The sequence below is a fragment of the Haliotis rufescens genome, unplaced genomic scaffold, assembly GCF_023055435.1.
Source record: "Haliotis rufescens isolate VD_foot unplaced genomic scaffold, xgHalRufe1.0.p SCAF_227, whole genome shotgun sequence".
Taxonomy (NCBI): domain Eukaryota; kingdom Metazoa; phylum Mollusca; class Gastropoda; order Lepetellida; family Haliotidae; genus Haliotis; species Haliotis rufescens.
Genome location: NW_025963921.1, coordinates 2,670 through 30,600, shown reverse-complemented (window position 1 = coordinate 30,600; position 27,931 = coordinate 2,670). Strand labels below are relative to the sequence as shown.

General features: G+C 43.7%; 1 long non-coding RNA gene across 1 annotated transcript; it reads right to left on the bottom strand.

Moving 5' to 3' along the window:
* Positions 1–3,007: 3,007 nt before the first annotated feature.
* Positions 3,008–13,616, bottom strand: LOC125383444. Its single transcript, XR_007222738.1, has 3 exons — positions 13,395–13,616; positions 12,395–12,489; positions 3,008–3,543 (listed from the first exon to the last, which is right to left on the bottom strand). It is a non-coding gene; the product is annotated as an uncharacterized LOC125383444 (long non-coding RNA).
* Positions 13,617–27,931: the final 14,315 nt, after the last annotated feature.

Genomic DNA, 27,931 nt, shown 5'->3' with positions numbered 1-27,931 from the left:
GTTTGGTATGACGCGACCGGGGATCGAACCCCAACCTTCCGCTCTGCGGGTCAGACGCTCTATCCATTCCACTAGACCCCGGCGGCGGTAAGGACCATGGAGATAGACAAGTGTTTGGTACCGGAGGCCTTATGACCAACACTACACACGTTACACACCAGTACTTGTGCACTTGTTCAGGAGAAACAAATCTATACAATATCACATAACATCTAAGATCCGTGAAGACCCGGGTAAGAATTGGTCTTCATAAGAGGCGACTTACGGGATCCGGTGGTCAGACTAGAGAATTATTTTCAGCAACCCATGCTTGTCGTAAGAGACGACTAACGGGATCCGGTGGTTTGACTCGCTAACTTAATTGATGCATGTTATCTATCACATTTGCCTAGATCGATGCTCATGATGTCAATCACTGGGTTGTCTGGTCCGCCATATAGCTGGAATATTGCTGAGCGTTAAACAACAAAGAAAAACATTCAATCTGAACACAATAGACAATGCATGATAGTATACGTTTATACATTGTACCTCATCATAATTATTAGTATATCACATGTCACTCCATCACTGCTATCATAGGCCACCTGTGAACAGCTGTGTCTGGGCCAGACACACTGGCAGTCCGGTAGCATGTTAGTCTGCCAGTCATAGCCTCCATCACTCTAGTTGTGACAGTATGGATTTGGGAGTGAGTGAGTGAGTTTGGTTTTACGCCGCTTTTAGCAATATTCCAGCCATATCACGGCGGGGGACACAAGAAATGGGCTTCACACATGGTGCCTATGTGGGGGATCAAACCCAGGTGGCTGGCATGATGAGCTAACACCTTAACCACTTGGCTATCCTGGCACCCAAAACACATTGACTTGGCACTAACAAACCATGCCTGGTGACAGTTGGAGTAGCTAGGGCTTGTGAGTGAGGTGGGCTTCATGACACGTTGAACAGTGAGTTGGGTATAACGCCGTTTTTAACAGTATTCCAGTTATATTGTGGTGTGTCAGCTTAATGTGGGAGGAAAGCCCAAAGTGATGCAGGTCTCAGACGTTTACCACTTCAGTGAAACCAACAAGCATGGGTATGGTGCTGACAAACCTAGAAACATAATCGGGGCGAACCCGGATTCGAACCCACAATCATAGGTTTCTGGCGTGTCCAAGGGACTCAACTCTGCACAGCGAATCGCAGCGCCTTAGATAACTGGGCCATCAGTGCCCCCCACGTTGAACAGAACTACAGCAATATCATGGTGTGTCAGCTTAATTTGAGAGGAGTGAGAACGGTTTACTGTGAAACACAATTAAAAGAGCAAATAACTAACTTGGTATTCGTACATTCTGATTAGCTTTTTCACCTCCACTTTCTCGACGTTATACATCAATTCAAACTGCTTGACTCCACTCCTCACTTATACCAACATTTAGATTTCATTGCTTAACTTTACTATCGATGTTCTGCTTCAATGAATATTTGGCTGCTTAATTTCCTTTTGCACTGGTCGACTTAAGTTTTGATTCATTACTGAATTTTATGTTCTTTTAATTATCCCAGATCAAACCATACCACCTCAATAGAATCAAGGATGAAAGGAGAAACGCTTCAGCAAGAGAAGATGATAGTTTGGTTTTTGCTGAAACATAATAAGCCAGCCCTTCAAGATGAATTTAGTAGCTTCCATTACAACATAACAGTCTACCTTACAGCCACAGACACCTTACACAAGTCACAGGCAACTGCAGTGGGAGGAAAATGAAAGCAAAGATTTTGATTTGGTTTCTTGTTTTACGCCGCACTCAGCAATATTCCAGCTTTATGACGGCAGTCTGTAAATAATCAAGTCTGGACCAGACAATCCAGTGATTAATATCATGAGCATCTATCCACACAACTGGGATCGATGACATGCTTCAACCAAGTCAGCGAGCCTGACCACCCGATCCCGTTAGTCGCCTTTTATGACAAGCATAGTCACCTTTTACGGCAAGTATGGGTTGCTGAAGACCTATTCTACCCTGGAATCTGAAAGCAAAGAAATCAATGGGGTTGCTGTTGGGACCCTAATGTTGAAGTCATGAATTTGGAAAACATGGAAAACCCATGTCTGGTGTCCCCCTGCAGTGATCTTGCTGTAATATCGCCAGAACATTGCTGCTTCAAAAACCTTACTCACTCCATGATAAATCTGAAAGACCCATGACTGCACAAGACTCCATCCACAGCCCGGCTACCATGACTGTACAAGACTCCATCCACAGCCTAGCTACAAAGACTGTACAAGACTCCATCCACAGCCTAGCTACCATGACTGTACAAGACACCCTCCACAGCCTAGCTACCATGACTGTACAAGACTCCATCCACAGCCTAGCTACCATGACTGTAAAAGACTCCATCCACAGCCTAGCTACCATGACTGTACAAGACTCCATCCACAGCCCAGCTACCATGACCGTACAAGACACCCTCCACAGCCTAGCTACCATGACTGTACAAGACTCCATCCACAGCCTAGCTACCATGACTGTACAAGACTCCATCCACAGCCTAGCTACCATGACCGTACAAGACACCCTCCACAGCCTAGCTACCATGACTGTACAAGACTCCATCCACGGCCTAGCTACCATGACTGTAAAAGACTCCATCCACAGCCTAGCTACCATGACCGTACAAGACACCCTCCACAGCCTAGCTACCATGACTGTAAAAGACTCCATCCACAGCCTAGCTACCATGACTGTACAAGACTCCATCCACAGCCTAGCTACCATGACCGTACAAGACACCCTCCACAGCCTAGCTACCATGACTGTACAAGACTCCATCCACGGCCTAGCTACCATGACTGTAAAAGACTCCATCCACAGCCTAGCTACCATGACCGTACAAGACACCCTCCACAGCCTAGCTACCATGACTGTAAAAGACTCCATCCACAGCCTAGCTACCATGACCGTACAAGACACCCTCCACAGCCTAGCTACCATGACTGTACAAGACTCCATCCACGGCCTAGCTACCATGACTGTACAAGACTCCATCCACAGCCTAGCCTGCAGCATTGTCAGTAAAAAATCCCCAAAGTGGAGTTAAAATATCTAAATTCGTGTAATATAGCTACAACTCATGTAACGGTTTGGTCGAAGTAACTTGTATTCATTTCACTGATAACAGTGGGAGACAGAGAAAGAGGGATAATTTTACATGACTGTGATGAACGCAATGTTAAAATGCAACCTCTGAAAGTAAGAACTCCCCACAAAAACCCTATTTTGAACAAAACAACCATTCTTTCCCAATTGGCCTGCCAGGAGCACTTAGTGTTAAATCCTAGCTATCTTCCTGGGTGTGTCCTTTTCTCCATCATGTTCAAAGCACATGAGTAATTTTACCAGCCTGTGTGCACGTGACACTGTGTGTTGCTGTTCAGTGTTGCAAATGGGGGCGCTTTTCACATGAACGTACCTTTCCTGGATCGTCCTTCGACCTTGGAACTTTTAGGAAGCACTTGTTTAACGACAGATTGTGACGTATGGAATTCTGCAACACAAAACAACATCAATGACAACAACAGTAACAATCGTAGACTCACATTTCGTCTATGAAATCTTATATTACACAATACCCTTCTTGAGTCTAAAATTAAACAGATAATTTTCCCGATGCTGTGGAACAGAGCTAGCTAGAGCTGGCTAGACTTGCTTTTGTATACATATCTGGATTGTCTGGGGTTTTTTCATAAAATAAATACATTCCCCAGTCATGGTGCAGGATATAACAATCAGAATGACGTTTGATGTAAGTATGTTGAACAGTAACCATGGTAACAGCCTCTTCAATTTGAACCTCACAATTCTTCAAATATATTGATAACCTGAGGGGCAAAAGAAAGAAAACACGATTTTTTTTTTTATGTAATTCAAAATTGAAAGAACTGTTGTCAAATAGGATCACATCTATTTACCCAGCATTCATTCCTGCAACAGATTGTAAAGGGTTGTCTGTGGCTGGGTAATTCTGAGTACAAATATAGACTGGGGTAAGAACTGAATTTACCACCACTTGACCCCTATTATGTTTTAAATTGGTGGGAAAATATGCAAATGTATTGATTTTCAAAGATATGATGTCTAAGATATCAATTAGCATTTGTGTATTTTGCGAGAAAATAAAGCGAGAGAGAAAATGAGAGCGTGATTAGAGCCACATAAAAATATCCCCAAACTGTCTCTCTCTCTCTCTCTCTCTCTGCACACTCACTCACTCACCCTCAATGTCACACTCTACCTGGATAAAGTACATAAGATAGAGAATTTAGGCATAATAATAATAATGAGCGAGTTGAGTATGATTTTACGCCGTTTTTAGCAATATTCCAGCAATATCACGACGGGGAACACCAGAAATGGGCTTCACACATTATACCCATTTTGGGAATCGAACCCAGGCCTTCGGCATGACGAGTGAACGCTTTAAACACTGGGCTACCCGACGGCCCCCCTCATAATAAAGAAGATGACATGCATAAGTTCTCTCCCTTATGCGTATCACTTCTAAATGCCTTTCACCGACTTGATATATTACCTGTTCCATTATAGAGATATTGAACGACTTGATGGAAAATACTTGTATGCTAAAAATAGCTGAGGTAAGACCTGCAAGTATCAAGTATGAACGGAACATAATCTGCATGAGCAGTGATGGATTTCAAAAACATCCAACGTGAGAATTATCTGATCTGTCTCGAAATATGTTTTTCCCCTGCCGTTGCCTGCATAGTGACTCACACCTGTAAGAACTCTGGTTTCAGTGACAAGCATGGATGATGAAGGACTTGAGGCAAGATGAATTATCTTTGTCTGGTCAAAGAAAGGAAATATTGTGTTACAGTAGACTCTGTTCAACTCACCAAAGAAATCTCAACTACATGTACAAGGTCTAACCCGCTTTGGAAACTGGGGGCCTGTCATGTTAGACCATCAAGGAAACAAGGAGCCTGTCATGTTAGACCATAAAGGAAACTGGGAGCCACCATCAAGGAAACTGGGAGCCTGTCATGTTAGACCATCAAGGAAACTGGGAGCCTGTCATGTTAGTCCATCAAGGAAACTGGGAGCCTGTCATGTTAGACCATCAAGGAAACAGGGAGCCTGTCATGTTAGACCATCAAGGAAACAAGGAGCCTGTCATGTTAGACCATCAAGGAAACTGGGAGCCTGTCACGTTAGACCATCAAGGAAACAGGGAGCTTGTCATGTTAGACCATCAAGGAAACTGGGAGCCTGTCATGTTAGACCATCAAGGAAACTGGGAGCCTGTCATGTTAGACCATCAAGGAAACTAGGAGCCTGTCATGTTAGACCATCAAGGAAACTAGGAGCCTGTCATGTTAGACCATCAAGGAAACTGGGAGCCTGTCATGTTAGACCATCAAGGAAACTGGGAGCCTGTCATGTTAGACCATCAAGGAAACTGGGAGCCTGTCATGTTAGACCATCAAGGAAACTATGAGCCTGTCATGTTAGACCATCAAGGAAACTGGGAGCCTGTCATGTTAGACCATCAAGGAAACTAGGAGTCTGTCATGTTAGTCCATCAAGGAAACTGGGAGCCTGTCATGTTAGACCATCAAGGAAACTGGGAGCCTGTCATGTTAGACCATCAAGGAAACTAAGAGCCTGTCATGTTAGACCATCAAGGAAACTGGGAGCCTGTCATGTTAGACCATCAAGGAAACTAGGAGTCTGTCATGTTAGTCCATCAAGGAAACTGGGAGCCTGTCATGTTAGACCATCAAGGAAACTGGGAGCCTGTCATGTTAGACCATCAAGGAAACTGGGAGCCTGTCATGTTAGACCATCAAGGAAACTGGGAGCCTGTCATGTTAGACCATCAAGGAAACAAGGAGCCTGTCATGTTAGACCATCAAGGAAACTAGGAGCCTGTCATGTTAGACCAAGGAAACAAGGAGCCTGTCATGTTAGACCATCAAGGAAACTGGGAGCTTGTCATGTTAGACCATCATGGAAACTGGGAGCCTGTCATGTTAGACTATCAAGGAAACTAGGAGCCTGTCATGTTAGACCATCAAGGACAAAAACCGGTCTACCAAAACAGACTGCAACAAAACACTGTCATATGTTCTAATCGTTTTCTGTTGCCGATTCCTTGTGTGTGTAGACATAACTTTATGACAGTTGTTTCTTGCAGTCTGTCAGTTTTCATTGGTAGGCCTCTGCTTGACAATTAGCTCTTTTAACCTTTCCAGCAATATCCCTTTTCCATTGCATCATATGACATGCTATGGTACAACTAAGCTGTTGTTTGAGCATCAAATAAAACTCACACACTCAAATACAAATATTTCGAATGAGTGACTTTTCACACCACTTTCAGCAATATTCCAGCAACATCACGCGACGCGACAGCAGAAAGAGCTTCACACATTGTGTCTATATTGAGGATCTAAGCCAAATCTTCATTGTGACAGGCAAGCACTTGAATCACGAGGCCAACCACCCAATTGCCAATGAACTGCTATCACATCAAATTAGATATTAATTATTTCATAATACCTCATATTACCTCATCCGAGCAAGGTAAGGTGATCACCTGCATTGTTCAAACATCACTGTTGTTGTACACCAATGCGCACTTCACAAGGCAACACACTCAAACCATAAGAAGTGGACTTGAAAGAAGCCCCGATTTTAATCTAATGACACACTTCCTGTCTGCAGGTTGCCGATATTATCAGTGAGTGATGACACTGATAGTGTCAACAACAGTCTTCATCACTATGACATGAACAAGCACCTGCTTGGCTGTTAATGTACACTGAAAGCGCAGCTATAAATTGCTGATTACACAGGCCACTTATTATTCACCAAACTATTTGTGGTTTAATTCAAGTTCGACCCATAAGGTAAGGATCGTCATAAGGGTCCAAGATTTATTGCTGCAGGGCATGATAGTAGAATAACAGTAGCGAACATTACAACCAAAAGACATTCTACTTCCTGAAATATAGTTTCAAATTCAACAACTAAAATTAGTATCATTCATTTTATTTTGGATTTTCATTATTATTATAATTATTATTATTATTGCAAAGGTTACCTGTACTTCACTACTTCATTAATAACAGGACCAATACTGATATTTAAAAGCAATTATTGCAATAAATAAAATGTTAATATACCTTCGCATTAAAGATTTGTTTTTTGTAAGGGTCCCGTCTCACAAAGTGATGTTAGCATTTAAAGGGTGTCATTTAAAGGGTGTCCATCATAGGTTGTCCCTAACATGATGTCCTTAACATGACGTCCTTGACATGACGTCCCTAACATGATGTCCTTAACATGACGTCCCTGACATGACGTCCTTAACATGATGTTCCTGACATGACGTCCTTAACATGACGTCTCCAACATGATGTCCTTAACATGATGTTCCTGACATGACGTCCCTGACATGACGTCCCTAACATGACGTCCCATCATATCAAAGTACACAATGTATTGTTGTCTTCAAGGAGCCTGTGTCAGTGAGCTGCTGCCATTGATTGTGGACACTTAGATGTGTCAGAATGTCCAACTGTTAAGTGCCATGCGTGACACGAGATCAATGTTGATAGTCAATATAGCCAGTGTGCCGGAGAAATCACCTGGTAATAATTTACTGTTCGACAGTTTGTATATGATTAGTTATTACTAATGTTCTCTTTATCTCTCAATGGTTGTAGTCTGTGAGTTTATGCTGTAATATCTCCTACAAACAACAAACGATTCACACCGTTCAGATTACCTGACTTACTCTATTAAAGAAGCCAATTTTATTGACTATATTGACCATAATAATCAGATTCACTAGCACAATAATCAAAACATTATCTTGACAATTATACCATGACATTTCCATCAATTTAGCTTATCTGACCATTTGAGATATCAAGTCACATGTCCGTGACAGTTTTAAGTTAATGGTTACAATGCTATAGATTTCAGGATACCCTTTTACAAATGTTCGTTGATATACATATTTTATAGCTACTATTTTGTTTTCTGCAATTAAGGTCCTGAACATTCAGCCAATCAACCGACAGCGAGTAGGATTATAGGCAGCCTTCAATGTTAGAGTCGTTACGATACAGCAGGTTCGCGATATGCATCCCGATACTACTGGTGCGATACGATTCATATCCTGATACAGTACTTTTTATTACATAAGATGATATTGTTTCTTTTTGCAGCTGAATTTGGGATGAAGATGGGATGCAGATGGGATATTGTTGGGCAGAAACACACGGGTGAGGCGAGGTGAGGTGAAATTGGGTTTAACGTCGCGTCCAAGATTATTGCACTTATAATGCGACGTGCATGTATGTGTGTGTGTTTGTGTGCACTTGTGTGGCTGCTTGTACTAGTCCGGACTGATGCCGATTTATAGTGCTAGCTCACTGAGATACCATGCCACAGTTTAACATGAATACCCCACTCATGCACAGTATACTGACTCCGAGCCGACCAGTCCTTGTTTTAGCCCCTTAATGCCGAGCGCCAGACAGGGTAACAATATGAAACACACAGGCTAGAGGGCACTAGGCTAAAGAGGTGAAATGATCCATCGGCGCACCGGTGCATCGTGACTTTTCATGTGCCGATACGATACAATCATCTTCCATTACGTGAAGGCTAAGAAGATTTTGTATCCTTGAGCATGTTGAGCATTGCACAATTCACTCGCATTGACACTTGTATTGAAATGCATTGTCATACAGGCAGGTATTGTTGCAGCCCCACCCTTTACGGGTAGTTACCACAGTACGGTACACGGTACAGATAAGGTACAAAAGTTGAGAGCATGCTGACCCCTCAAAACCTGGTGAATTTCTAATACCCCCGGTATATCATGAATACTTTCATAGCTTCGTTTGTTGCAGTGTCTACTGGTGTCGCATTTAATCGAAATAAGAAAATAAAGCAAAATTTCAAAAATTTTAAAGAACAAAGTCTCTGTAACAGTCGGAGACTGATATTGTTCAAAGTTTCATTGAGAGTTACAAGAAGACCTGTGGTAAAATTGTGAAGATTGCCAACATTCAATTCAAGTCTAAATTTATAAAATAATTGGGGGAATCATTAATAGCTAAAGGCACATCTACACCATATGGTGAAGGTGTTTACAAAGTTTCTTAAAGATATCTCTGAAATAATTTTCAAGTTCTGCTCCGGAAATGAAACTCACTGCTTCTATTCAGTTCAGAGACCACGTCCAAATTAAAAAAAATTATATAAAATATATTTAAAATGCAGGGGAAACCTCAATAGCAAAAGCCACATTTACACCATGTGGTGACTGTGTGTACCAAATCTTGTAAAATATTCCAAGTTCTGCTCCACAAACGAAACGTGACGGACGGAGCCCGTCTCTATATTCCCCGCCATCCTCGTTGGGGCGGGAGATGAAAACATAATGATATGCGGCATCTCCCTCAACTACTTCCAGAGCCACCGGCTGAACAAGGGACGGTGCAGACATGTCAGGATTTGTGTTGAGTCATGAGGAAATGGACATTGAAAGATGGCACAGATATTCTCAAGCAAGTCAGTTGGACCAATATTTAAATAGCATCTCACAGCTGTGGTCTTTTGCAATACTACAGCTACAGTGACTGCTACAGTGATAGCTACAGTGACTGCTACAGTGACGGCTACATTGACTGCTACAGTGACGGCTACATTGACTGTTACAGTGATAGCTACAGTGACTGCTACATTGACTGCTACAGTGATAGCTACAGTGACTGCTACAGTGACTGCTACAGTGACGGCTACAGTGACGGCTACCATGACTGTACAAGACTCCATCTCTATTCGCCTACAGAGCATTTAGCCTACAGTGCCGATCACCTACAGTAAAGCCTACAGAGCATTTAGCCTACAGTGCCAATCACCTACAGTAAAGCTGTTATCATTGCCTACTTTGCCTACATGATATAAAATGCACCCCTTACATTAATTGTGGACTAGTCCAAAGTATTTTGTATGGTATAATATTAGAATGAAAACATACTGGTGTTCATAGTCAAGTTTTTGTGGCAATAAGTCGAGTGTCTCCAGTCTCCTCAAGAAATTCATGAGTTAAGTGGCTTAAATGATATAAGTTGACAGAGTTACGACTCGTGGTGCAACAGTTCATAGAGAGAGAGAGAGAGAGAGAGAGAGCATACTATACACACAGGCCTCAAAGAAACCACGATGAAAGTATCAGAACACACATCATGTATATGAGGCACAAAATGTGTTGTGTTTGGCATAAGATGGCAAAAGTACTTGAAAATACTCCAAAGGTCAAGAAATAAACAGGACTCTTTATGTGCCAGTCAGTTAATCACAGGATGTACGGTGTTATCACCCGTGTATACATACTGACAACACTGACTTGCACAAGTCTACAAGGAAATGATTATTAGTCTAAATGATAATTCCTAGATTATAAAAATAATCAGAACAAGTTGGTCCTAAGAGTACTGTACGCTTATCTAGACTTGCCTATCAAAAGTAAACAATGATTATACATACACGGACTTATCATTCAGTACAGACTTGGAGCAAGGCTATGTTAACCCCAACAGCAATGGGTTGATATAGCAATATACACATGGTATACATGGTATACGGACATGTAATACTGAAACAGTTTCAAGGAGCAAAGACCCACTCCTACTTTCCCATGTGTAAGAGGGTTAGTCTCTCATAAGACACTGCACTGAAACAAAAATATGGAAAAGATCCCAAGCAAGTCTATAAAGCTTTGCCATATGTAGATTTCTCCTGAAAAATGATGAGATTCTATGGATTCCTTTGTATGATACATCACAAGGCACTTCAAACAAAAGATCTAAACACACTTTCATGTCATCATTTTTATGTCAAATTGTACTGAAATAACATCATAAACTGGACATTCATGCTGTTTGTCCCATATCCCATGAAGGAGTGCAGTTGAGTTCAATGAGGTAGTAAATCTGGCATTCATTTTTTTAACAGAAATCCAGTTTACATCAGGGGATATAGGCTGAGAATGAGATAAGTATAGGATGAGTGAGTGAGTGAGTGAGTGAGTGAGTGAGTGAGTGAGTGAGTGAGTGAGTGAGTGAGTGAGTGAGTGAGTGAGTGAGTGAGTGTTAATGCCGCTTTGAACAGAATTCCAGTAACAACTTCTTGGTGAACTGGACCTCGGTATGTAACCAAGATAACACAGCTACATAAACCATCGTTGAGGTTTCCCTAACCCCAACCCTCATCCTAACACCAAGTACCATCCTTTACCATCATTCGGTATGAGACGGGCCACCAGGGGATTGAACCACCGACCTTCCACTCTCCCAGTCTTTTAAGCATGTGTGTGAGTGAATGAAAGTTGGAGCAATATTCCAGCATCACCAAGGCAGTTGCATCATATGTTGCCATGGTTACAAGACAATTCAAAGAAAAAACATAAACATAGGACTAAATGTAAGAACCCGGGAGATTACAAGTTACATTTGTTGTCCGAGACATAGCCATGCTCAAACCTTCAAAAAACATTATGTGGATTTTACATAAATGACTTTGGATCAACTTTAAGAGATAGCTAACCCATGCCCTACAACATACCTAACCCTAAGGATCGTATAGGGGTGCTTGATCGGAAAGGGGTACCTAACCCTAATGATCGTAAAGGGGTGCTTGATCGGAAAGGGGTACCTAACCCTAATGATCGTAAAGGGGTGCTTGATCGGAAAGGGGTACCTAACCCTAATGATCGTAAAGGGGTGCTTGATCGGAAAGGGGTACCTAACCCTAATGATCGTAAAGGAGTGCTTGATCGGAAAGGGGAACCTAACCCTAATGATCGTTAAAGGGTGCTTGATCGGAAAGGGCTAAATAGAGAGTTGTGGTTAACCTATGTTAACACAAACACAACTTGCGCTAAGGATTGCTTTGGAACACAGACCTGTTAACTGAGAGCCACAATCGACAGTCTGAGCCAATTAGTGCTAAATCAGCTGGTCCCAGTAAAGTGCATCGATGAGTTACTCCTTCACCATTGCTGTAATCTATTTGGGGATTATATGGACTTGCTCAGAGGCCCATATTCAGCCCCAAGTCCGCAGCAAATGATTGTACAAATTCCCAATTTGAAATCTGAATTTCCCGATTCCTCAGAAATTTTACATTCCAAAGTTTGAACAACATCTCCCCAGTTTGCCTGCCAAGGGCACCTTGTTTGCAATTGTAGATAAATCCTTGCTGTTATAGGAGCGGGGAGCTTGATACCGCAAATACAGGACACCACATGACAAATATTATTGAGAATAATGAGACCAAGGTATAAAATCACCTACCTTTCACAATCTTCCACAAAGAAGAAAATATCAGGGCTGTGGTAAGTTGTGTCAGGAGATTGTGTCGGTGGCCACGGAGCCATCTTGGAGAGGATCTGCAACAATGTCCAACACAATGAGCACAAGTGATTCACAGTCAAAACAAGATAAACAATAATTTTACTCCACAAATGTTAACGCTCTGATACCATGGAAACCAACAAAAACTCAACTTCTCGGAAATCTAGGCATTAAGGTGTCAATAGATATGTCACTTTTCCTGGTTCATGATACTGGAATAATTACAGAACTGTTGCCATAGATACACTGAAGTGGTAACACAAAGAATGTCAACAACATTATTTACTTTAAGATAAGGTTTTCAGAAAAAGAAAAACGCCAGATGTACTAACAGATGATACAATTAACGTTCTCCTTCGCATTTTATGCAGCGAGACAGGATTGGGAGGGGGAGCCAGGAAGGAGAGTGCCAGGAGGGAGAGTGCTGGGATCGAATGACATTGGTTCGGCAGGCCTGTACAGCAGCAGCAAATGGAATATAGACAAAGAACTTGATCAATGAATGGAGAATAATGAATGCATACTCATGATAAAGGGATGTGTTTTTTGAAGGAAATATGGTAGTTGAATACTTAGGTTTGTTTACACTGAGGGACGTGATGAAGTTGATTAATGCTAATAAATTGCAGTTCTTCTGTCGGATGAAATACGGTAGCCTTATACTCTGTTATAGGGCGTGGCCAGGACGTGACGGTACGCATTTATCATACATACAAGAATACAGAAAGCGCGCTGCCTGCTTCTTCGCCACGAAAACACTTGCAACGTGCACCAGAGAGCGGCAAAAACAGGCGACATTTTCTGTGATGAAAGAAGAAGTTGCAAACGGCCGAGGGAGGACAAGGTTTGGAACATGCTTCGTCCCTGTTGGACAGAATCAGAATTGGCCGCTCTGTGCGAGAAATAAAAGACGTGGAGTGAAATATATGAATGAACTTACCTTCAGATGCATGTGCATAATCGTCCTGTCCGTCGATGGAGATGCGACTCGACGGAGCGAGCACGCTTGGGTGTGGTAATGCCAGCCAGCGAGAAGTCAGGTGCGCCCGCCGCCATGGCCAGAGATTGCGGAAATGACGGCCTTGGCATTCGTAATCTCGCTTGTGATTGGTGCTTTGCCGCTTCCTTCCGGGTGGCTTGGTGCCGGCTGTCTAAACTGCGTTTTTTGGCGGTCGGTGCAATGCCCAGATGCTCTGGGTGCAGCCGGTGGCCTTTGAGTGGCTTGGTACCGTCTTGCTAAACTGCGTTTTTGGGCCGTCGGTGCTCGGGGTGTAGCCGGTGTAGTGACGTGGTGGATTTGTGCGAAAAGTGGAAAGAAGTAGAAAAAAAAGTGGAACTAAATAAAAACGATTTTCTATATTTGAAAAATAAAGTATAATGATGGAATGATTTGTTTTACAGACAACAGAAAGCCGTGGAGGTAAAGCAATTAAGATGTAAAATAAATGGTGACTGCGTGAAAGAGAGTTAAAACTGCATTGGAAGGGCAAGAAGAGGAAATGGCAAGAAGAGAAGAAGGAAGTGAAATGAAGACATTAAAATTGTAATATATATTTTGAAATGTGTAGTGAAATGTTCTGCAAAAATGTGATGAAATGAAAGACAAGAGAAGTTAATTGTCAATATTGTGTTTGTAAGCGAAGCCGTAACTAGTGGTAAAACGAAGACTTTAAAAAATGTTTAAATTATAGTGAAAGTTTCTGAGAAAATGTGACGAAATGAAATGAAAGACAAGACAAGTTAATTGATGCTATTTGTTGGTACATTGCGCTAACGTTTGAAAGAGAAGCGGGAATAGTGGGCGAAAGCGGGTTAAAAGCGCGTTAAAAGCGGGGAAGAAGCGGGGTAAAGCGGGGCCCGGGTAATGGAGTCAAAAGAAGGGAAAGGGAGAAAAGCGATTCGTCGGCCGACGAAAAGAGAGCGATTGGATTGGCGGGGGTTGAAGGGTGAGAGTTGAGTGTGGGGTTCATGTAGCATGTAAGTAGTTCTTAGAAAAAGAGTTCCTTCTAGAAAGGGGGTTTGCAGCCTCTGAGGGTGCCCCTGGGCCAAAACGAGCCGTGTCAGGATGCTGCGGACCGAAACTGGAGGCATGAGCACTTCCGAAAGGACCCCAAAGTAGCCGAAAGTGGATTTCCAGACGGTTGCGACTTGTCTGGAAAACCCCCTTTCTATTAATAAATGTTCGGATATAGCGCGAGATTGATAAGATTACTGGTGGCCACATTAGCGCTGTGAACTAAACCGTTCTAGCTTATGGATGTACAGCATCGTTTGTCTGGCCATGGGCTAATTTATTTGCAGGTGATAAGCCCGCAACATCCCCCCCGTTAACCACCAGTGCGGGTTTCGTTCCTGGGGCCTAAAATCGAATAGCATATACGTACGTTGCACGTTGCATGATATCTCCAGTTTTGTAAATGCGCAAGAAAAGCCTTAACCACAAAGACAGACACTATTTATTCATTCGAAAACAGAAAGAACAACACTATTCGTTGGGTATGAATAATATTTGTGGAATAGTATACGTTATATTTATATAGATCTTACCATTTCTCAGCGCACTTTTTGAACTATAACTTATTAATTGCGTGTCATTAGTCATGTTGATACAAACATTATGTTGGAATAACTATGAAAGTCTTGACAGATGAGTAATAAAGTGTTCCTATGTTCTGTGCCTGTGCAATAAGTAAGAGAAGCGATGGTTTGTGGATTGTATTAATGTTGCATGACTGATTCAAGACCCATTTTTCTCAGAATGTCACATTGAAACACGTTGCGCAGTCTTTCTCAGTATTTGACTTATATTAATGGAAGAGGTGACTAAAACTCTTACTGTATCAGGTCAGAGTATGTGAGTGAGTGAGTGAATGAGTGAGTGAGTGAGTGAGCGAGTGAGTGAGCGAGCGAGTGAGTGAGTGAGTGAGTGAGTGAGTGAGTGAGTGAGTATGGTTTTACGCCGCTTTTAACAATATTCCAGCAATATCACCGCAGGGGACACCCGAAATGGGCTTCACACATTGTACCCATGTCGGGAATCGAACCCGGGTCTTCGGCTGTTTTGTGCTCTGGATTGCAACAATGTTGCACAATGTTGCACAATGTTGGCATGGCATGACATGACCGGAAGCAGATTGCAGGCTCACCGGAAGTGGATTGTAGGCTCACCGGAAGTAGATTGCAGGCTCACCGGAAGTGGATTGTAGGCGTAGACGTAGGCTCACCGGAGGTACAAAGAAACGCCGAAAGTGGATTGCAGGCTCACCAGAGGTACAAATCAGAAACGCCGAAAGTCGATTGCAGGCTCACCGGAAGTGGATTGTAGGCTCACCGGAAGTAGATTGCAGGCTCACCGGAAGTGGATTGTAGGCGTAGACGTAGGCTCACCGGAGGCACAAAGAAACGCCGAAAGTGGATTGCAGGCTCACCGGAGGTACAAATCAGAAACGCCGAAAGTGGATTGCAGGCTCGCCGGAAGTGGATTGCAGGCGCACCGGAAGTGGTTTGCAGGCTCGCCGGAAGTGGATTGCAGGCGCACCGGAAGTGGATTGCAGGCTCACCGGAAGTAGATTGCAGGCTCACCGGAAGTGGATTGCAGGCTCACCGGAGGTACAAATCAGAAACGCCGAAAGTGGATTGTTGGCTCACCGGAAGTACAAATCAGGAACGCCGGAAGTGGATTGCAGGTTCACCGGAAGTGGATTGTAGGCTCACCGGAAGTAGATTGCAGGTTCACCGGAAGTGGATTGCAGGCTCGCTGGAAGTAGATTGCAGGCTCACCGGAAGTGGATTGCAGGCTCACCGGAGGTACAAATCAGAAACGCCGAAAGTGGATTGCAGGCTCACCGGAGGTACAAATCAGAAACGCCGAAAGTGGATTGCAGGCTCACCGGAAGTGGATTGCAGGCTCACCGGAGGTACAAATCAGAAACGCCGAAAGTGGATTGCAGGCTCACCGGAAGTGGATTGTAGGCTCACCGGAAGTGGATTGTAGGCTCACCGGAAGTAGATTGCAGGCTCACCGGAAGTGGATTGTAGGCGTAGGCTCACCGGAGGTACAAATCAGAAACGCCGAAAGTGGATTGCAGGCTCACCGGAAGTGGATTGTAGGCTCACCGGAAGTGGATTGCAGGCTCACCGGAAGTAGATTGCAGGCTCACCGAAAGTGGATTGCAGGCTCACCGGAGGTGCAAATCAGAAACGCCGAAAGTGGATTGCAGGCTCACCGGAGGTACAAATCAGAAACGCCGAAAGTGGATTGCAGGCTCACCGGAGGTACAAATCAGAAACGCCGAAAGTGGATTGTAGGCTCACCGGAGGTACAAATCAGGAACGCCGGAAGTGGATTGCAGGTTCACCGGAAGTACAAATCAGGAACGCCGGTAGTGGATTGCAGGCTCACCGGAAGTGGATTGCGGGCACACCGGAAGTACAAATCAGGAACGTGGAAGTGGATTGCAGGCTCATCGGAAGTGGATTGAAGGCTCACCGGAAGTGGATTGCAGATACACCGGAAGTGGATTGTAGACTCACCGGAAGTACAAATCAGGAACGCCGGAAGTGGATTGTAGAATCACCGGAAGTGGATTGTGGAGTCACTGGAAGTGGATTGCGGGCACACCGGAAATACAAATCAGGAACACTGGAATTGAACTTCGGGAACACCGGAAGTGGATTGCGATACACCGGAATTGAAAACACCGGAAGTGAACTTCAGAAACACCGGAAGTGGTGCTTAGGTGCACCGGAAGTGGAAACCACGGAAATGGACTTCAGGCACCGGTTGAAGTAGACTTCAGGCACACCGGAAGTGGACACAACGGACGCGTACATCAGACACACCGGAAGTAGAGTTAAGGCACACCTGAAGTAGACATCAGCCATGTGAGTGGTGTGCGGGTACAGATACATGGTGGTTTAGGGATGGGCGGGTACAGATACATGGTGGTGAGGGAGGGGTGGGTACAGATACATGGTGGTTTAGGGGTGGGTGGGTACAGATACATGGTGGTGAGGGATGGGTGGGTACAGATACATGGTGGTGAGGGGTGGGTGGGTGGGTGGGTGGGTGGGTACAGATACATGGTGGTGAGGGGTGGGAGGGTACAGATACATGATGGTGTGAGATGTGCGGGTACAGATACATGGTGGTGAGGGCGGGTACAGCTACTATTACTTATGGTGTCTTTAGTTGATGTGTATGGTGTCATATGAGGTTAGAAGTAAAATATTGGATGAGACAAAGGAGACAAGTTCAGTGAAATATCAAGTGATATTTTTACTTTTCTCAACTTCAGAAAATCAGTCTTTCACTATATAATAAATAGCCTCTCTAGCTTTCTACTGTTGGATGTTTATGTGCTTTGCACGACTTGCCTTGCAATAGCATACAATTGTCTCGTTTGGTGATTTACGAAGGGCGCGTAATAATAGACACACAATATTTGTACTTGGAATATTTCCTAAGAAGCCATCATACTATCATTGGGGTGAATATGTATTTGATACACTAATTCTTATGGGATAAATAGCCTTTCGCGTTATAGTGCTGTTGCGTATGCGCTGTGTACGACTTGCCTTGAAATGGCGTGGAATTGTCTCGTTTGGTGATTTACGGAGGACGCGTAATAATAGACACACAATATTTGTACTTGGAATATCTACAAAGAAGCCATCACACTATCATTGAGGTAAATATGTATTTGATGCACTAATTCTTATGGGAGAAATAGCCTTTCAGTGGAAAAGTGCGGTTGCGTATGTGCTGTGTACGACTTGCCTTGAAATGGCATAGAATTGTCTCGTTTGGTGATTTACGAAAGACGCGTAATAATAGACACACAATATTCATACTTGGAATATCTCCTGAAAAGCCATCATACTATCATTGGGGTGAATATGTTTTAAATACACCAATTCTCATGGCATATATAACTTTTAAAGCTATATTGCTGTTGTGTATGTGCTGTGTACGACTTGCCTTGAATTGGCACAGAATTATCTCGATTGGTGATTTACAAAGGACTTGGATAATAGGGACACAATATTCGCACTTGAAATATCTAGTTATGGGCTTGCAATTCCCTTTATTTATCACCAGATGCTCTGCTCGGGGCCTAGAATGAAATCCACACATTACATAACATTACACATTAGAATTTTCAATACGCAAAAGAAGCCTAACAAATAAAAGACAGATAAAAAAAATAAAGAGCCAACCTATTCGTTAGATATGAATAATATTTTTTGAATATGGTAAGTTATATTTACGTTTACCCTACTATTTCTCAGCGCTTTATTCTAACTATCAACTACAAATTGCTTTGAATGAACTTCATTGTGTGTGACATACGCTTGTGAATTTTGTGCTGTATGCTGAAAAGAAAACAAGGATGGTCAGCTTTCAAAACCATTTTTTCAAACAAATATTTATTAATGCTCCAAGATAGAACCCAAAATTTTAAAGCACATTGTTTCCATAAACAGAGCATAATGCCCATTCGCCCAAAGCGCCCGCAATAGAACCGGAAGAATTTTGCAGGTTGGAAACTACACAATTGCACAAAGAACAAACTTTCTGTGTGACACAAGTCGCACCATGTAGGGACTTTCCTCTTCTGAAACACAACGTGCATGAGCTGGTCAATAATATGACCACAGACTCCATGCAAAACAACACATTTCATTCCTCACTACAGCTCGTATCTTCAACTGTTCTCCATAGGACATGTTGAAAGTAGGCAGTATGTATCCACATTGTATCCACATTGTATCCACAGTGTATCCACAGTGTGTCCACAGTGTATGTTGCACAGTGCTTGTGCTTTGATGTCTGTGTCTAAGTATCACTGCTAAGCAGTTATATTTCATTTTCAATTGCATGTCAAACTCCCATACTGAAGGAAGCGCCCCACAAATATACGAATAACACCAATTCACTGGCGTTGCATTGACCCAAGAGCATTATCCAGCCTTGTCGCAAATGTGTTGGTCCGTATGAATAATGATTTATAAATCTAGAAACCACCGGTGTCCTCTCCTCTGTGTTGCCATGGAACTCAGAAACCAGTGGTCCGATTTTATCAAAGTATGTGTGGGGCATGAAGACATGGATTGTGTCTTATCTGGCCCCCGTTTGGAATTCCTAAGGGTGAGTAAGGGACTGAATGCATGACACTTTTTGAGGATAGCAATTTCTTTATTCTTTGTCAGGACGTTTCAGACCTTCTCTACTGCCGGGCAGTTCATTGCGTTACGTTGAGTGACAAACATTCACCCAGTAGTGTTGGAGATATGCCAATAAATATATGTGTACCGTTATGCTGGAAACCATTCACAAAAGCCCCTTTCTGTGTCATAACAAATATCACGTGTTCACACAAATTACCGATTCACAGAGGCGCAACGGTTCTCTGTTATGTTTTAATTGCAAACTGGCCTGTTGAATATTGAATAGAAACAGACTGATTAAGTGAAAACGTACTTGTCATTCTCATGGGGTTATTAAGTGAATATCACAGGTTAGACACTTGTTATTGTGTGTATATTGTAGGTTATTTACTTAAATAAGCAACATTTTTCCACCATGGTCCTCGGACGTATATCATATCGTCTACTTCTGAGAGAGCGTCTCACTCACTCACTCACTCACTCATATCATCAGCCTATCAACTGCCCGCATTTTAACCTACTACTAAAGTCTCCTCGAATGCCTCATCTCGGTCGGTTATGGCTGATGATATATTTGATAATATCACTGGGGAATGTTGAATTCAGTTCCTTTCATTTACTCCCTCGTTCTTACTGTAAATCGTCTCAACAGGACCATAGCTTTGGTTATATGTCGTCTCCCTGTATGCAGTTGTTCCCCGGCAACATTCATTATAGTGCAGTCCAGCTTATTCATCTATTGTTGAAAACTTGACTAATTTGTTTACATATAAAAACACCGAATTGATCATGAACTACTCCAGCATTCAAGCACCTGTATTATCAGAAAATATACAAGTAAAGCAGCCATGTTACATGTAGTCCAACAAGCTGGTAGTAATTTCGTTGCAATATAGCTCTAAAATTGCTGTGTGACATAATATTTTAACTCACTCATAGACAATATATATTTTGCGCGAGAATAGGACAATTTCACGCTCGGACAATAAACCACACTGACATTTCCCCCTATGGACTTTTCCCAATACGGAATATATAAATAATTTATATTACAGTCTTAATTACAATTTGTCAAACTATATTGATAGGAAGAAGTTGTTATCCATACAGTATCTCTACTTTGTCATTCGTCAACCTCTAAGTAATGTCTATCAAACAATTCATGAATATTAAAAATAATCATCACTTGTCAAGTTCACCAAAATGGCACCAGCTGGAAGTTGTCACAGAAGAAGAAGAAGAAAATTCTGTGTCGCACAGCGCCCAATCACGAAGATGCTGTACACTGTCCGGCCAACATGGCCTATGGGACACACATTAAAACACAAAAAGTATACATTAGAAGCACATGGTGCTAAAATAACATATCAACGCAAAACATACACTACATTGCTTACAATGGCAGACTCACTGGTGCCTACATCCATCCCATCCCCCACCCCATACCTTGTACCGATACCCCTGCTCAGCCATCTGTCCTTACACCCCCCCCCCCCCCACCACCACCCCCCCCCACCAACCCACCCACCACCCCATACCCTTGTACCGATACCCCCGCCCAGCCATCTGTCCTTACACCCCCCCCCCCCCACCACCCCCCCACCCCTCAACCCCCCACCCCCCCACCCCCCCACCCCCCGCCCCATACCCTTGTACCGATACCCCCGCCTAGCCATCTGTCCTTACACCCCCCCACACCACCCTTCAACCCCACCCCCCTAACCCCCCCACCCCATACCCTTGTACCGATACCCCCGCCCAGCCATCTGTCCTTACACCCCCCCACCACCCCTCAACCCCCCACCCCTCAACCCCCCACCCCCCACCCCATACCTTGTACCGATACCCCCGCCCAGCCATCTGTCCTTACACCCCCCCACACCACCCTTCAACCCCACCCCCCCACCCCCCCACCCCATACCCTTGTACCGATACCCCCGCCCAGCCATCTGTCCTTACACCCCCCCACACCACCCCTCAACCCCCACCCCCCCACCCCCCCCACCCCCACCCCATACCTTGTACCGATACCCCCGCCCAGCCATCTGTCCTTACACCCCCCACACCACCCCTCAACCACCCCCCCCCCACCCCCCACCCCACCCCATACCCTTGTACCGATACCCCCGCCCAGCCATCTGTCCTTACACCCCCCACACCACCCCTCAACCACCCCACCCCCCACCCCCCACCCCACCCCCCACCCCATACCCTTGTACCGATACCCCCGCTCAGCCATCTCTCCCTCCACCCACCCCCCTCACCCCTCACCCCCCCTCCCCCCCACACCCCCCACCCCACCCCATACCCTTGTACCGATACCCCCGCTCAGCCATCTCTCCTTCCACCCACCCCCTCACCCCTCATAAACACTGATTCGAGCAAAGTTGGATCGTCTTTGACATATATATTTATCCTCACATTGTCACCACACTGTAGGGGATTAACAGTTAGAGTGTTGATATAAGCACATGAGTCACTGCCAAAACCCCCTCACAGTAGTTTGTGAGTTAGTGAGTGAACTCAACTGACGATTTTACAAATAACCATTCAGTTCTCGCAGCAACCACTTAACAAGTCATCAGTGAGATATTGTAAAATGGCAAATGCACCTGTGGTCGTCTAGTTTATTCTCAACGATCGCGGTGGCCGTGGTCTTGTATATCAATGTTTTAAGTACCGAGTGAAACGAAGACAGTTGCCCATACACTGGAAATGCTGTATGCTACATGTCCATATCCCTACGTGAGGCAGTAGGACTTTAGTTGTGGTGACTGCTGTATCAAAAATTGTACCATCTGAAGCATAAAATTGGGCGATCAAACATCATTATATTTGGAATCACCTGGAATGACTCACATTGGCAAAAGTTAAAGCAAATATTTCCGCAATCGACAAACACAATCATTTGATTAATTTCAAACATTTACCCGAAACAATGGTCTCAACTCGGTGTGTGTGTGTGTGTGTGTGTGTGTGTGTGTGTGTGTGTGTGTGTGTGTGTTCCTGCAGAAATGAACGAGTATCTTAATTCACTACTGTTCTACTGCCAGCTAGTCACAAGGGCTAGACTGGACTCTAGTGGAATCACGCATAGAAGTCCAGCAAGCGAACACTAATTAAGACGGGCCGACCATTTGTTTATGGTCTGGTGAACACAGGTCAATGGCTGCTCATTAAATCAAGATTCACATCTCATAGTTTTGTTTGATCTCACTATTCATTTGATCTATGTAACTTTTTGTCAAATTCAGCTGAAACCCGGTCCGTGTTACACCTATGGCGCACGTGTGTGACATTGTATCCAATGAGGTTTCTACTGCCGATCAAACACATTGTTGTAATATGTATATATATCTGTCTTCATCACAAGATAACTTGGCTATTGGTGCTACAAAGGTATTATGTCTACACCAGGATGGGATATGGCTACCTACCATTAACGTTTGTTTCATGCGTATGTGTTGAGAAGTAAACACAAGGATTGGCTTGTGACACATCTGATAGATAGTCTTATTTTGTTTTATGAGCAGATGCAAGTACTGGGATTTAATCAATGTGTCCTTAACGTATACCCCAACCTCCTGCTGATGTATGTGGTGTTCCAGCTGATGTATGTGGTGTTCCAGCTGATAAATGTGGTGTTGCAGCTGATGAATGTGGTGTTGCAGCTGATAAAAGTGGTGTTCCTGCTGATCTAGGTGATGTTCCAGCTGATGTATGTGGTGTTCCAGTTGATGCATGTGGTGTTCCAGCTGATGTATGTGGTGTTCCAGCTGATAAATGTGGTGTTGCAGCTGATGAATGTGGTGTTGCAGCTGATAAAAGTGGTGTTCCTGCTGATGTATGTGGTGTTCCAGCTGATGTATGTGGTGTTCCTTCTGATGTATGTGGTGTTCAAGCTGATGTATGTGGTGTTCCTGCTGATGTATGTGGTGTTCCAGCTGATGAATGTGGTGTTCCAGCTGATAAATGTGGTGTTGCAGCTGATGAATGTGGTGTTCCTGCTGATGTATGTGGTGTTCCAGCTGATGAATGTGGTGTTCCAGCTGATGTATGTGGTGTTCAAGCTGATGTATGTGGTGTTCAAGCTGATGTATGTGGTGTTCCAGCTGATGTATGTGGTGTTCCAGCTGATGAATGTGGTGTTCAAGCTGATGTATGTGGTGTTCCAGCTGATGTGTGTGATGTTCCTGCTGATGTATGTGGTGTTCCAGCTGATATATGTGGAGTGCCAGTTGATGTATCTGATGTTCCTACTGATGTATGTGGTGTTGCAGTTGATGTATGTGGAGTTCCAACTGATGTAGGTGGTGTTCCTGCTGATGTATGTGGTGTTCCAGCTGATGAATGTGGTGTTGCAGCTGATGAATGTGGTGTTGCAGCTGATAAAAATGGTGTTCCTGCTGATGTAGGTGGTGTTCCAGTTGATGTATGTGGTGTTCCAGCTGATGTATGTGGTGTTCCTGCTGATGTTTGTGGTGTTGCAGCTGATGAATTTGGTGTTGCAGCTGATGTAGGTGGTGTTCCAGTTGATGTATGTGGTGTTCCTGCTGATGAATGTGGTGTTGCAGCTGATGTAGGTGGTGTTCCAGTTGATGTATGTGGTGTTCCTGCTGATGTATGTGGTGTTCCAGCTGATGAATGTGGTGTTGCAGCTGATGAATGTGGTGTTGCAGCTGATGAATGTGGTGTTGCAGCTGATGTATGTGATGTTCCTGCTGATGTATGTGGTGTTCCAGCTGATATATGTGGTGTTCCTGCTGATGTATGTGGTGTTCCAGCTGATGTATGTGGTGTTCAAGCTGATGTATGTGATGTTCCTGCTGATGTATGTGGTGTTCCAGCTGATATATGTGGAGTGCCAGTTGATGTATGTGATGTTCCTACTGATGTATGTGGTGTTCCAGCTGATGAATGTGGTGTTGCAGCTGATGAATGTGGTGTTGCAGCTGATAAAAGTGGTGTTCCTGCTGATGTAGGTGGTGTTCCAGTTGATGTATGTGGTGTTCCAGCTGATGTAGGTGGTGTTCCTGCTGGGGTATGTGGTGTTGCAGCTGATGAATGTGGTGTTGCAGCTGATGTAGGTGGTGTTCCAGTTGATGTATGTGGTGTTCCAGCTGATGTATGTGGTGTTCCTGCTGATGTATGTGGTGTTCCAGCTGATGTGTGTGATGTTCCTGCTGATGTATGTGGTGTTCCAGCTGAAATATGTGAAGTGCCAGTTGATGTATGTGATGTTCCTGCTGATGTATGTGGTGTTCCAGCTGATATATGTGGTGTTCCTGCTGATGTATGTGGTGTTCCAGCTGATGTATGTGGTGTTCAAGCTGATGTATGTGATGTTCCTGCTGATGTATGTGGTGTTCCAGCTGATATATGTGGAGTGCCAGTTGATGTATGTGATGTTCCTACTGATGTATGTGGTGTTCCAGCTGATGAATGTGGTGTTGCAGCTGATGAATGTGGTGTTGCAGCTGATAAAAGTGGTGTTCCTGCTGATGTAGGTGGTGTTCCATTTGATGTATGTGGTGTTCCTGCTGATGTATATGATGTTCCAGCTGATGTATGTGGTGTTCCTGCTGATGTTTGTGGTGTTCCAGCTGATGTATGTGGTGTTCCTGCTGATGAATGTGGTGTTCCTGTTCACATCATACTCAAATCGCATCACATCACTTCACACTCACATGACATCACACTCACATGACATCACATCACACTCACATCACATCACATCACATCACATCACATCACATCACATCACATCACATCACATCACATTACACCACATTACACTCACATCACATCACATCACATCACATCACATCACATCACATCACACTTACATTACATCACATCACATCACATCACATCACATCACACCACATCACAATCACATCACAATCACATTACATCACATCACATCACACTCACATTACCTCACATCACATCACTTTACATCACATCACATCACATCACATCACATCACATCACATCACTTCACATTACACCACATTACACTCACATCACATCACATCACATCACATCACATCACTTCACATTACACCACATTACACTCACATCACATCACATCACATCACATCACATCACATCACATCACATCACACTTACATTACATCACATCACATCACATCACATCACATCACATCACACCACACCACATCACAATCACATCACAATCACATTACATCACATCACATCACACTCACATTACCTCACATCACATCACTTCACATCACATCACATCACATCACATCACATCACATCACATCACACTTACATTACATTACATCACATCACATCACATCACATCACATCACATCACAATCACATAACAATCACATTACATCACATCACATCACACTCACATTACCTCACATCACATCACATCACATCACATCACATCACATCACAATCACATAACAATCACATTACATCACATCACATCACACTCACATTACCTCACATCACATCACATCACATCACATCACATCACATCACATCACATCACATCACACTTACATTACATCACATCACATCACATCACATCACACCACATCACAATCACATCACATCACATCACATCACATCACATCACATCACATTACATCGCATCACATCACATCACATCACATCACACTCACATTACCTCACATCACATCACATTACTTCACATTACATCACATCACATCACACTCACATCACATCACACTCACATCACATTACACTCACATTACCGCATGTTACATCACATCACATCACATCACAATCACATCACAATCACATTACCTCACATCACATCACATCACATCATATCACATCACATCACATCACATCACATCACACTTACATTACATCACATCACATCACATCACATCACATCACAATCACATCACAATCACATCACAATCACATTACATCACATTACATCACATCACATCACATCACATCACATCACATCACATCACATCACACCACACCACACCACATCACAATCACATCACATCAAATCAGATCACATCACATCACATCACACTTACATCACATCACATCACATCACATCACATCACATCACATCACATCACATCACATCACATCACATCACATCACATCACATCACATCACATCACATCACTTCACATCACATCACATCACATCACATCACATCAACCAGGGGCCATGGGTGGCCCAGTCGTCTAGGCGCCGTGATTCGCTGTACAGAGTTGCGTCCTTTGGGCACGCCAGAAACCTTTGATTGTGGGTTCGAACCACGGTTTGCCCCGATTATGTTTCTAGGTTTGTCAGCATCATACCCGTGCTCGTGGGTTTCACCCAAGTGGTAAACGTCTGAGACCTGCATCACTTCAGGCTTTCCTCCCACATTAAGTTGAAGCGCCGCGATATAACTGGAATACTGTTAAAAGCAGCATTTAAACCAACTCACTCACTCACTCAACCATATTACGTCAGCTCACATCGCATCAGACTCACATCACATGACATCCACATCACATTACATTACATCACGTCAGACCCGTGAAGATGCAGGATAGAACAGGTCTTCAGTAACCCAATTCTTGCTGTAAAAGGCACCTTTGCTTGTCGAAAGAGGCGACTAACGCGATCAGGTGATCAGACTCGCTGACTTGGTTGATGCACGCCATCTATCCCAATTTCGTGGATTGATGCTCATGATGTCAATCACTGGATTGTCTGGTCCAGCCTCGATTATTTACAGACCGCTGTCATATAGCTGGAATATTGCTGAGTGCGGCATTAAACAATAAACAAACATGATCCAGTGACTTGGGACTTGTTTTCGGAAGGCTCTGGGGGTAGGAAAACGTGACAACACCCGCACATGTCAGGTCCATCTGATACTCTGCCGTCGCTGTACAAACACCGAGAGCTACGTGAAGCGTGAAAATCTGCCCTGAATTTGGTCATCAACGACTTCCATGCACCAAGGACCCTGTGACAGCCAGGTCAGTTTTGACAACACATCCGAAACTAGACTAGGATATAGGCCAGTGGACACTCTTGCCCCGGGCAGATGTAAAATACAGCGCCGCAGTTTAACATGTATACCCCATGCAATCAGACATTGTTTGTTTGTTGTTTAACGCCAGACTCGATTTACGCGATTGGGATACAATGTCATGCATCGACTTAGTCACTGAGTCTGACCACCCGATCCGGGTGCCCTATCAGGCTATTATATATTAGTCGCATCTTACGACATTCATAGCGCCCTCTTACGGTAAGCATGGGTTGCTGAAGACCTAT